This window comes from Hesperophylax consimilis, chromosome 13 (assembly GCF_061612785.1).
Source record: "Hesperophylax consimilis isolate HC1 chromosome 13, BYU_Hcon_1.0, whole genome shotgun sequence".
Lineage (NCBI taxonomy): Eukaryota > Metazoa > Arthropoda > Insecta > Trichoptera > Limnephilidae > Hesperophylax > Hesperophylax consimilis.
In genome coordinates, this window is record NC_142848.1 from 8,339,744 (window position 1) to 8,352,590 (window position 12,847).

A 12,847-nucleotide genomic window follows, 5' to 3' on the forward strand; every position below is an offset into this window, starting at 1 on the left:
CACTTTCATAGTTAGTACATTTTAAAAAGGACATGTTTGTCATAGTAGGTACTAAGATTTATTGCATCAAGTAACGAGTGGTACCTACTCTCCTCAAATTTACTGACTTAATAGGTAGGTATTTAATATTCAATAAATTTCCTTTTCTTAAAACCTTTACGAAATTTTGCCAGATATCTACTATAAACTATTAACTAAACTATATAACTATTTCATTTCTGCGCATACCAGATGTTTTATTTTATCTATTTACATTTATTAGTAGATATGACAAATCGATAAAATGTGAAAATTCGACAAAATGTGACAATTCGACAAAATATAACAATTTGACAAATGACAATTTGACAAATGACAATTTGACAAATGACAATTTGACAAAATAAGAAAGTTGCATAAAATATGACTGTTTGACAAAATAAAACAATTTGACAAAAAATGACAATTTGACACCATATGAAAATTTGACAAAGTATTACAAATAGACAAAATGGCGCCTTATTTATGTAGTTGTAGACATGTAATAAAAAGAAGAAAATAGCCCTCAAAGAAAACAATGATATTTAAGTTATATTAAAACTGATTTGCATAGTTAGGATTTGATCAGATGTGGATAGTGAAATGTTAGTTGTTTCTTTGTCACAGACTCTGTCAACATGTCAACTCCATGCGGGAAAAGGGTACGCCAAATAGTGCAAAAAAGAAAGAAATAATTTATGGCTTTCTCACATCGTAGCCATTGTGCCACAATAAAGGAGTCATGTCTCAGACCCTAACTTGCCTCAAACAGTTTAATATCGCTTTCAAAATCACTTTGAATGGGTACTGTTGAATAGCTCAAGCGGCAGTTGAAAAAAAGTGGAGTAATGTAGTTACTCACCTAACTGATGGTTTGGCAGAACTGCAGATTGTCGTGTTAGATTATTAGAGTAACAATATTGTTACCCTAAGGTTAGATTAACGAAATTAATATTCATGATGATTTAATGATGGTCGCAAGATGTAGATAAATCCATTTTAAGGTCATTGTAGTTGAAAGAAAGGATTCGAAAAGTTTGTGAATCGTAAATCCTTCAATATTTGGAAATATTAAAGGATTTACTGCTTGAAGGTTGTTAAAAGTATGCCAAATGTGCAAAACTCGATATTAATTTTGACTGACTGCATGGAGAAAAATGGGTATTGCTAATTTATTAAGAATCTCTTCAAATTATTGGTTATTCGGTTAAAAACACGATTCCATGCCCCTGACGAATGAATTTATAGGTTTCCTGATAAACTTTTATTAAAATACTAATTTAGTATCAAGATATCAGATAATATATTTGATGTTCATTAAAATCCTAATCCTAATATAATATAAGTTATTATATATTATCAAGAAAAAAATTGAATGAACACGAGTTCCGATATATTAGAAATTTACTAAAAGTTTATCAGGAAACGGCCTGCAAACCCGTTTTAAACGGATTACCCATTGTTTGAAGAAATTCTTAGTAAATAAGGAATACTCCGTTTTCTCCGTGTGGCGAGAATTTTCGACTGTTTGGTTGGTTAGATTTTTTATTATTTTGTGAGTCCCAACTGCTCTAAATCGTTTGGAACCAGTGAGATTATTGAATCCTCTAATAGGGTATGTTTTGAGGATGAAGATAGTGGGGAGGTGTAGAAAATAAAGAACAGGAAGGTGAAGAAATACCTGGCTATTCAGATCTGGTTACCAAACACGGATAAAGCCATTTCAAGCCACGTTTTGATTCTGAATTATGGTCTTTTAACAGTGGTGACATTGAAAATATCTACGACACTCGAACATTCCGCAAGCATGTTATATATTATTTTAATAAATAATTTGTGACATAAATTAAAATTTGAGATCCTTATTTGTGTATCCGATTTCAGCAAGGAAACAAACAATTATGGAACCCATCAGATACAATAATAGAACTCCGGGTATCGTTTATCATTGTTTCAATCTGTAGGGGTGTTGCTTTTCTCCAAAGGAGAGGAGAAATATTCATCAATAATAAGATTTGTATGGTGTATACATTATTTTTCCAATCATCACCAAACAGAAATTATGATTTTAAAAAGTGTTACGAGGAGAACGTATATATTTCTTCCAATTAAAAAAATAAGTAACATCAAATTAGAAGTAAAATGTTAATGATAAGTAAAGGATGGGACATAAAATACAGAAATAAACAAACAAACAGATAATGGTGAATATTATCCATAATTAGTGGAGTGTTGATTGAGGAAGAGAAATCCAATATTCTTGTTTTTTTCTATTTCTGTTTATTAGTTTTTATGCAAAGATGAAAGCAAAAATTTGTATCTTCCATTGGTACCCGCAAGGGGTATCAGGGTAAAATAATTGTAAAAGTGTACAAATTATTTATATATTATATTACCTGTGTGACATGCTCATAAAACAAGCTTGTACAAGCTGTGAAGTAGTTCCTTTGGTATGGCCTAAATTGTTGCTCTAATGTTTTCTCCTCATTTTTGAAACAAAGTGTTATCTATTACTTTAGTACCAAAAATTAAAAATGGCCACACATATAGAATTGTGACGTTGGATCATTGAATATTATATTAATTATTAGGATTATCATCGGATCTGAGAGTCATGGAATATTGCTGTACACTTCTTAAGAAACCCATTAAGTGGGTTTGTTTAAAGCCATTAAAAGTATTTTTCAAACAATAATTGAATATTAAATTGGCGTAAAACTTTAAAAGTCAAATACGATACTGAAATAAAATTAGAATCAGAACTTCTACCCTTGAGTAATTTTAAAATATTTTACCCTTTTTAAATTGGATGTAAAATGCATGGTTTAATTCTCCCTCAAAAGCTTTTAGACGCCGCTATTATTCGGATGCATTTGTCAAACTGCAAATTACAACAACTGTTGAATACCGAACTGCATTGAATGCCCCCGCGAGGGATACTTTAAAATGGAAACAACCAGTTTTCACCCGTCCTCTTTAGAAATGTAAAGCCGAAAGGGGTTGAATTATACATTCAATCAAGCTGCAGGGAGAGTGTGGGGTGTGGGGTGGTTACTGCTACTCTCTCAACTCACTTCTCTCGGTGCACAGCGGGCTGCGGGATGCTCGTAAACTACCCCCTAACCCCTCCTACCTTCTATCCACTTCCATGGAAACAACTAACTAATGTTACAAAATAATACATAAATAGAAATACAGGAAAGACCTTTCGGGATTCGCAGTAAAACGACCCTGATCATTTATTTTAGAACGATCTCTAGAATAATAGTTAAAGGTTCAGTGCTCAGACTAGGGATAACGCAGAAACATTAATTATTTAGTTTTAGCTAGGTATCTTTTAAGATATTATTTCAAACATTTTTCTTCAAAAAGTTTTATTTTATAATAATCTTCTATATGTAAAGTCTATAGAAAAATTGGATAAAATTGCAACAGTAAAATCATACAATGTGCAGTGTTTCAGCTGTGTCCTCTGCACATTATTTTTGGAATTTATTGGGCATTAAAATTTTCTAGGCATTTTGTTTTATTTTAGAATGTACATTTTTTACCTAAATTTTGTTTACTTTACTGGGTACCGGTTTCGACACAACCGTGTCATTAACTAGCAATCTTAAAACTTACACACTAAAGGAAAATAATTAGTTTTGCCGACGTAACTGTTATTTACTTAACTTTTATTGTTTTTGCTTAACAAGGGCTTGTCTATCTGTAAAAATGGCTTAGGCAAAATTCACTCTCTCTTAATGTTAACAAAAAAAAAAATATTTGACGTTTTCTATAACGGCCAGAGTGACAATAAAAAAAAACTTAACGCAATAATGTCGCTGCTCCACCATAACACATTCTAGAAGCATAAAATATCTTGGTAATGAAATCGATGGAAATCATCTATGTGACTTCCACATAAATAGCATTACAAATAAACTCACAAAGGTCATGTACTGCTTTAGAAACAAAGACAATATATTAAGCAAACATTATTTATATAAAATATTCTATGCTCTTTGCCAATCACTTATACTCGTAGAAAATGGAATTATTGGATGGGGATCTGCCTCAAACACCCGCATAAAGCAGCTTGTTAAAACACAAAAAACAATAATAATTCTCTCCCTACTCTACGCAAAAAATGCTCTACAGTCCGCGTCAGAACATAACCTACTGAGGGATCGTGATTGTGATTGGGACTGCGAATACTTTACTTTGCACTTCTTAAAATGATTACAAATAAAAAATAAATGTATTTAAAAAAATAATTTTTGCTTATTTCGATTGTAACGTTGGTATTAAAATTAGTCTGGCACGTAGGCATACACTACCCTTGTTGATATTTTGGGCATTAGTGTGTGGTCCCAAGTGCGTGTATACGCACACAAAAGGCAACATACGACTCATCAACACCAGTGAGTACCTACCGTGTAGCAGTGTGGTAGGTACTAGGGTAGATAATAGGGTAGGTACTAGGGGTACGGTGTACGGAGTGCGGTGCACCCGGTAGCGAGGTAAGGCGCCCATTGTTGTTCGAGTTGCGGGTATAATGCGCATTAGCGATGCGCAATTGACACACCACAATTGACACGCAGGAGGCGATGAGAAGGGGAAGGGAAAGGATCGCGTTACCCTGGACACTGAGCACTGAGCAGCTGTTTACTGATGCCTTACTTTTATTTTACTTGATTTATCCACTGAAATAACTCTAATTATTCGGTTATCACTAATTACTCGATACTTCCCGGTTTCGCTAGAGATTTCAGTAATATTTATTTCCAACACTGAAGAAGTAAACCTACATAAGTGAGTGTGGGCGTATCCGTGTGCCAAAGTAAGCTTTTTTTTCCTAACTGCCGATACTAGTGATACGGTCCACACAATATCAATTATTTAAGTTTTTTCCTGAAAAGATAATCTATAATTTTACTGGCTTTTTTGAAGCCCAGGGATTGATATCTTTTCTTAAATTTAGCGACCTTCGTTTTTATTCAATATTACGTCTCATTTCGAATATTTCAAAGACTACTTAGCTCATGATAGAAATTACGTTGCGGGCTGAAAATAGTTGCTTAGTCGTTGTAACTACTGACAAACAAAACTGTGCGAAATTAATTATTAAGTGCACGGAGAAAAATGATTGTGTTAAAAAAATTACAGCATGCCCACAATATATCGAAAACACGTGTTCTTTTCCTAATATATATCATGACGAATATGCGAGATGGAATTCGACAATATCAGTGTGTCAGTATTTGTAAAAACACGTGTTCCACTGTCCTCATAAAACATTCGCTTTTGACTGCAACTTTGTTAGGAACTCGTTAACTTACTTCATTCGTTATGCAGTCCCATTTTTAACACGAAAACGAATAATATGACTTTTTTTTAAATAAATTAACAGTAAGTAAGTGTTTGTCAAAAAAATTAAGTTATTTGAGTATAAGAAAACAAACCAAATTTATTTATTTAGCATAATGTGATAAAAACACACGCATCAATCGCAATACAAATATTACTTTTAAAAAAGAACTCATTCTATTTCAATGAACAAAAGATTGCAAGACCATAATAATAAAATACACAACATTGTAAAAACTGCATAATAATATTTGTGTAAATTGTAAAATTGAAACACATTGTAAAATTTGCAATTCGATCATAATGCGGGCACTTTTGTGCGGAAGCCATTAAACATAAACTGCACGTTTTTTATTCAATAGTTGAAGCCAACTTTGCATTTCAAAGTGGCCTTTGGCGCGCCACAATTAGAGGAAAACAGCGCATACTGTTCTACCGTAAACGGGGAAAATAAAATAACGCTTGCTAGGAAAATGTGTTCATTTTTGTAGTGTAACATCTGAAATAATAATATTATTTCTTGCGTTCTTTGTGAAATGAAATATGAAATTTTGAAGATAAAAGCAGTTAAAAGTTTTTTTACAAATCCACCACAATAAACATAATGTCTAGTTAATTTCACCGAAGAAAGAAAATAACTTTTAAAATATGGATGTGTTCATAGTTATGTAGACGAATCCTCAATATACCTTGGACAGACAGGGAGACCAATTTAAAAGTTTACCAATTTAGACTGACCAAAATATCTAAAATGGTACTCGCTATTAAAACAAGAATACTCTCCAATTCTTCGTCATATTATGAGTAATGGAAAATAAAAGAAAACGCAAATGACAATGACAATTAATTAAGTGGTTAGACATTTAAATAACAAAACTGTTCTGTTATATAAAGTTGAATGTTATACTATATTTTTGTCAGCAGTCTTAATACGTTGTTAAGTTAGGGGTTGACATTATTTGCTTGTCAATCTTGTTCTACTTGCTGATCTCAAGCGACTGTTCAATTGTCTTTGTTCCGGTAGAAAACAAAACCTCAATATTATGCTGAACATTTAATTTTTTTTAACTCCACCGCCACGAGGAAAATAATATTCCTTGTGATCTATCATCTTTGATGTCGATGTGTGGAGGCCTTTTTTCGGGAAAGATGTAGTGAACATGGAACTTGAAGATACCCATATTATAGGAGGGAGGAAACACAGAGGTCGGCAAATCGTTCCGCAACCGAGCTGTTGAACGTGGTTGTGATATTATATCAGATAAGAATGCTATTTAGTTTACTTAGAGGCAAATTCATAATCAATTAACTCTCATAATTTAATATTATTGTATTTACGAGAAGATGGAGAGCAAACACGGAAGCACCTCGCGAGCATTAGAGAGGGACCTTACCACTTTACCAACGGCGCCGACTTTAAAAGGAAACATTTGGTTTGCTCCTTTACCGCACACTTCAAGGCTATATTTTTATTTATTTAACGAAGCTACATTTTTGTTACGACTCTAGACCCTCCAATGTCCCTAAGTCCGTGGCTATATGGCACTATAATCATTTAATATGTCTGCATATTAAAAATCAGAGGTATGATTTTTTTGAAATTTACTCAACCTATATTTAAGTAATGTGCATACTATAATATACTACTACTCTTAGGACGGGTTGTTTCGGAGAACTTGAACAATTCTTCAAATTTCAAAGTTAAATTTCAAGTTCTGTGAAAGATATTTTTAAGTTCTGTTTTTATTGCAGTTCTGTCAAGCAACTAGCCTATAATGATATAGTAACAGAATTTGAATAGGACTTTCAAAGAACCCGTAAATGAACGTTGAAATTTGATGAATTCTTCAAATTCTCCGAAACAACCCGTCCTTAATCTTCGGTGAGTCGTTAGAATTAAGAACTATTGACAAACCTCGATCGTAATAATGATATAATATGCACAACTAATAAGAATACATTAATCGCATAAGATTATTCCTCAAGTAGTTTTTCTTTTGTGCCCAACCCGAGAAATACCCAACACCACTGCTAGTTTGGTTTAATTTATTTTAGTTATTCATATTTATCCACACCTACTTTATTCATCACAAAAGACTTCAATGCTGACGTATTCTTACTTGTTTACTGTAAACCCAATAATATAGTGATGATATAGATGATTATCAAATGGTACTAGACAGCTCTACTGCAATACCTGCATTAAATTGTATATTATATATTATTTATATTAAATCCATTTACTTTGTTTAATTCATTTAATTTAATATATATCTCTGAAAACATTAGATTTGATTAGCTTACATGTACCCGCAGTTGCTTGACTTTTCTCTACTTTCAATAAAAATTATTTACATTAACCTTCCAGAATAAATTTTCTAAATTATAGTGAAAACCCTATTAAAATCCGTTGCATAGTTTAGAAGAACTAAGCGTAGAAACAAACAGACGCGGATGGTGACTTTGTTTTATACTATTTAGAGATACCGATGTATTATCACGGTTACGAATTTACTAAAAGTTTATCAAGAAACGGCCTGTAATCCCGTTTTTAGTTCATTATGATCTCGTAGATTCCGGGATGTTCCAGAACGGGATGTGTAACGTTCCAGACTATCCCTGAACATTCCACAACATCCAGAATGTTCCGGAATGTTCTAAAATGTTGTTGAATGCTCTCGAATACTGGACTATTATAGAAATTTCTATAGGGCAAAACTTCTAGCCTTAATATCTTCAAAAGCACGCCCTTTAATTAAAAACGGGAACCTTTTTTATAGATGGGGGATAGAGGGTTACCACACCATGTAACTCCCTTGATCGTACAGGGACTCGTTTTTGAGTTTTAGCGTACGAACATTACTTACTTTTTTAATATATACAGATGATTGATCGAACACGGAAAAGAATGAGTATTACTAATTTATTAAGAATCTCTTAAAAATATTCTTAATCCGGTTAAAAACGGGATTGAAGGCCTTTAACGAATGAATTAACAGGTTTCGTGTTAAACTTTTTTTGTAAATTTTGAATATATTATCACGATGTCAGAACACGTGTTCGAATACGTAATGTTCGACATCGTGATAATGTATTCGAAATTTAAAATGAGCATACTCGTTTTTCCCCATATACAAACTTTGATGGTATATTTACAGTCAACGACCGTAGGTTGTTGTGTTTGTGTTAAATCATAAAATGTATCCTCATCTATCATTTCCTCATCTTCATGCTTGTTGAATGTATCTATTGATTCCTCATCTTCATGTATGTAAACCTCATCTTCATAATGATTGGCTTTAGGATGTGTTAATGTTAGTACATTAATATTATGATTCCCATTTATTGCCATATTTAGATATGGTATTTTCAATGTAATTTGGAAGTGTGTTATTGTTTACTAATACTAAAACAGTTATCACGTACCTTGGCATAGCCGATAATCAATGTTAAAATGTTAATCATACGTAATGTTTGAGCGTGCACCTCTGTAAAATTCTAGATATAAATTAACGACACGCACCATTGATGTTGCACCATGATAAAATGTATTCGGCTGATTACAGAATTCTACAAGATATGAATTTTGGAAAAAGAGAGTAATACACAAAAACATATTAGCATCACATGTTTCAAAGGTGTTCAGCTGTTTATGCTTACACTTATAACACGGTTTGCTTTAATCTTACACCTGGATAACCCACGGTGAGTGCGGAATAAAATATTACCCTTTTCACTACTCAACATCGATGAGGCAAATAATAACGTCATGAATATAATCCGACTATTTGCTGATATCGGTGGTAGCTTGCAGTATGTGTTGTGTAGATATATACTTGATATGCTTGGTACATAGGACAGGGCTGGGCTGCAATAGAATGAATTAACTTGTAGCCCTGGGCCGCGTAATTATTTTACGTCAATGATTAATGGTTTTGTTTTGAATCAAAAACATACACTAAAAAATCAACTATCTCAAAGTAACTTCTCTCATGTACCGTTTTGTGGGCTAGGGACACGAAAGAGACGAAGAAATTAAATAGAACTTTCAGAGACTTTTGAATTTTGATGAACTGTTCAAATTCTTTAAAGCAACCGGCTCTTAATTTATCTATCTTCAAAATATTAATTTAGGTCGTGATTGTAACTTTGGTTCAATCAACTTGAATTTGTTTAAAATTTAAGGGTCACTTTCAAAATTGGAACTGATTTAGTAAAGAGTATAGTACAATAAAGTTATATTAATTGACACTTTCAAAATTGGAACTGATTTAGTAAAGAGTATAGTACAATAAAGTTATATTAATTGACACTTTCAAAATTGGAACTGATTTAGTAAAGAGTATAGTGCAATAAAGTTATATTAATTGACACTTTCAAAGTTGGAACTGATGTGAAAGCGATAAAGTAGGTACTTTATTTTTTTTACCTGAAAAATATTTTAATTCTATATACCAATTAATTTAAAATGTGTATTTCTTTTGGAGCTATTCTTGACAAGTCAGATTTACTGATTTTTCAAGAGTTTGCGTTTTTTAGCTAATATAATCAACCTCGCCGAATGTCGTCGGGTAGGACCGATATTTATTTCATATATTAACTGCTGTAATGTCATCTGGTTTCAGAGAAACGGGTATACGTCCTCGTGTGTAATATGATTGCCACCAAACCTTGAGAGAATGCTTTGTCATAGACAACAAGTCAATTTTTATCTTGACCGAATGTCGGGAATTGTGCTAATTTCCGCTTCTAAGATTTGCACTCATTCTTTCCCGAAACTAAAAGATAAATTTAAAATATATATATATACTTAATAGAATACTTACATCTTCTCTTATTTAGAATATGCTTGTAATCTTAATCCATCCCTGTTACAAAGTGTATCGTGTAGCGTGTACAAACGCGTAACGTGGTCCGTCCGTCCCGCTGTGAAGGCGACATAAATGTGTCATTGTGCCACCTGGACAAAGCCGTATTTACTATTTAAGTTTGTAGCGCGTAACCCGTTATTTAGGTAACACACATAATACACACACTGCATACTTTACGGCTTCGGACTCACCTTTTCTCTCCTCTGCGCTCCGGGAAGATTACTCTGCTCCTGATACTAAATTATTTTACAGAAATTATGTACGCACCACTGAAATGGTGTTTTGGTAATGTAAAGTTGTATTCTATATACATTAACGTTAATTAGTTAAATAAAACATAGAAAATAATCGCAGTAATTAATAAGAAAAGATATCTGCAACTAGTAATGTAGATAATCTGAAATTTTGTAAATTAATCCAACGATGCGATGTTTCAAATGAATCTGTACGGACAAGGGGATATCCTCGACTAGAACAATCGAAAAAAACCCTTTTACCGTATCGAAGTCTACTTAATTCAATCGAACCATGTTTTTAATTAGAATTGTTTAGAACTGCAGTATCTATACCTACATTATATTACATACATAATAGAAATCCAGATTATATCTCGTGTTACTAACAACATAATACAATGATATTTGATAAAATATTTTCTCGGATTGGCTTGGATTCAATACTAGCTGAAGTCCTGGCGTTGACCGGGCTTTACACAGAGTTTTTTATATCTAATATAAACAATGACCTTCCTCTTGTTTTCAAGGTTTTGCTTTGCACAAAAAACAAAGCCATACCGGGTCTCTCTACTTTAGATAGACACATGCTGAAGCCCGAGCTTTATGCAGGTGTACACCGAAATTTTCCTTTTATTTTTAACGTCAAATGTTCAAAAATTCGTAGAGTAGCATCAAAATTCTGATTTAAGTGGTGTGAAAAGAGGGTGATGGTTCCTCAGAATCATGTCAGATGTAGACAGTAATTCTTCTCTTAATATGAACGTCAAAGGTGCAAAATTTCACGAAAAAGTATCAAAACACTGCTTTAAGAGGTGGGAAAGGGAGGTGGTAGTGGTTTTTCGAAATCTCATGTAGACACTGACCTTCTTCTTATTTTGAAGGTCAAATGTATAAATTTTCATTAACCTCCTCATAAAAGTGTAGATTTGTATACAAATCACATTCACGCCGCCCGTCCGCAACAAACAACTTTATGTATTAGATAAAGAAATAGCTATAGGTACCTACACGTTATAAATTGATGTATAAGATAATTAAGACAATACCTTCTTCTTCTTCTTCTTCTTCAATGGCGCTACAGCCCATTTCGAGCCTTGGCCTCCTTTAACATGAGCCTCCACCGCCCTCTGTCCTCGGCCGTCGTCTTCCAATCTGCAACATGGAGTAGTCCTCTGGCATCTTTCCTGACATCGTCCTCCCATCTCAGCCTAGGTCTGCCCGCCTTTCGTTTACCTCCCGGGTGTCCTGTTAGAACCTTCTTTGGTACACGTGTGCTTGGCATTCGGTGCACATGTCCGGCCCATCTTAGTCTTTGGAGCCGTAAATGAGTAGAGAGTCTGGGAGCTTGGTAGATGTCATATAGCTCCTTATTGTGGCGGATTCTCCATGCCTCTCCCTCTCGCACCGCTCCTAAGATTCTTCGAAGTACCTTTCTTTCGAAGGTGTCCAGCCGTTCCGCAGACTTTGCTGTCAGTGTTCCCGCCTCACATCCATAGGCCAAGACCGTTCTAATAATTGTTTTATACAGGGTTATTTTGGTTTTCCTATGGACGTTTCGGGATTTGAACACTGGCAGCAATGCGAAGTAAGTTTTGTTAGCGGCTGTGATGCGCTTTCTTACTTCTACTGGGTCTTCGTTGTCCTGCGTTATGATGGAGCCCAGGTAGGCAAACTCTTCGACCACTTCAAAGTTATAGGAGTTTTTAAAATTAACTTTATCTTTTATTCTGCGGTGTGGGGTTCTGGTTTGCATCATGATTTTAGTTTTGTTCTCATTGATTTGCAAGCCCACCTCTCTTGCTGCAGTCTCCAAAGGGTCAAACACCTCTCTTACAGCCTGTAAGGATCTTCCAACAATGTTAAGGTCGTCTGCATATCCAACTATTTGATTGCTTTTGTAGCAAATGTTTGAGTCGGTAGCAATCATTGTCTTCCTCACGACGTGCTCCAGAACTATATTGAAAAGAGTGGGAGCTAAGCCATCACCTTGTTTCAGCCCCTGGGAGACGTTAAAATCCTCCGTTGTTTCACCTCCTATCCTTACTCGACATCGTGATCCAACCATCGTTGCTTTTACAAGCTTGACTATTTTGGGCGGTATACCAAAATTTAGGAGTATTTCATATATCTTCTCCCTATCTATACTGTCATATGCCTGTTTGAAGTCAACAAATAGTTGATATATATCTATATCGAATTCCCAGCATTTTGTCAGGATTTGTCGAGTAGTAAAGAGTTGATCAGTGGTGGATCTCCCCCTCCTAAAACCTGACAATAATTAAGACAATACCTACCGTCCATAATACATACTTTTTCATCGCTCGAGATAATGATCTGTGTAGTTTTATCCACCTTTCGAGTTATTCGATT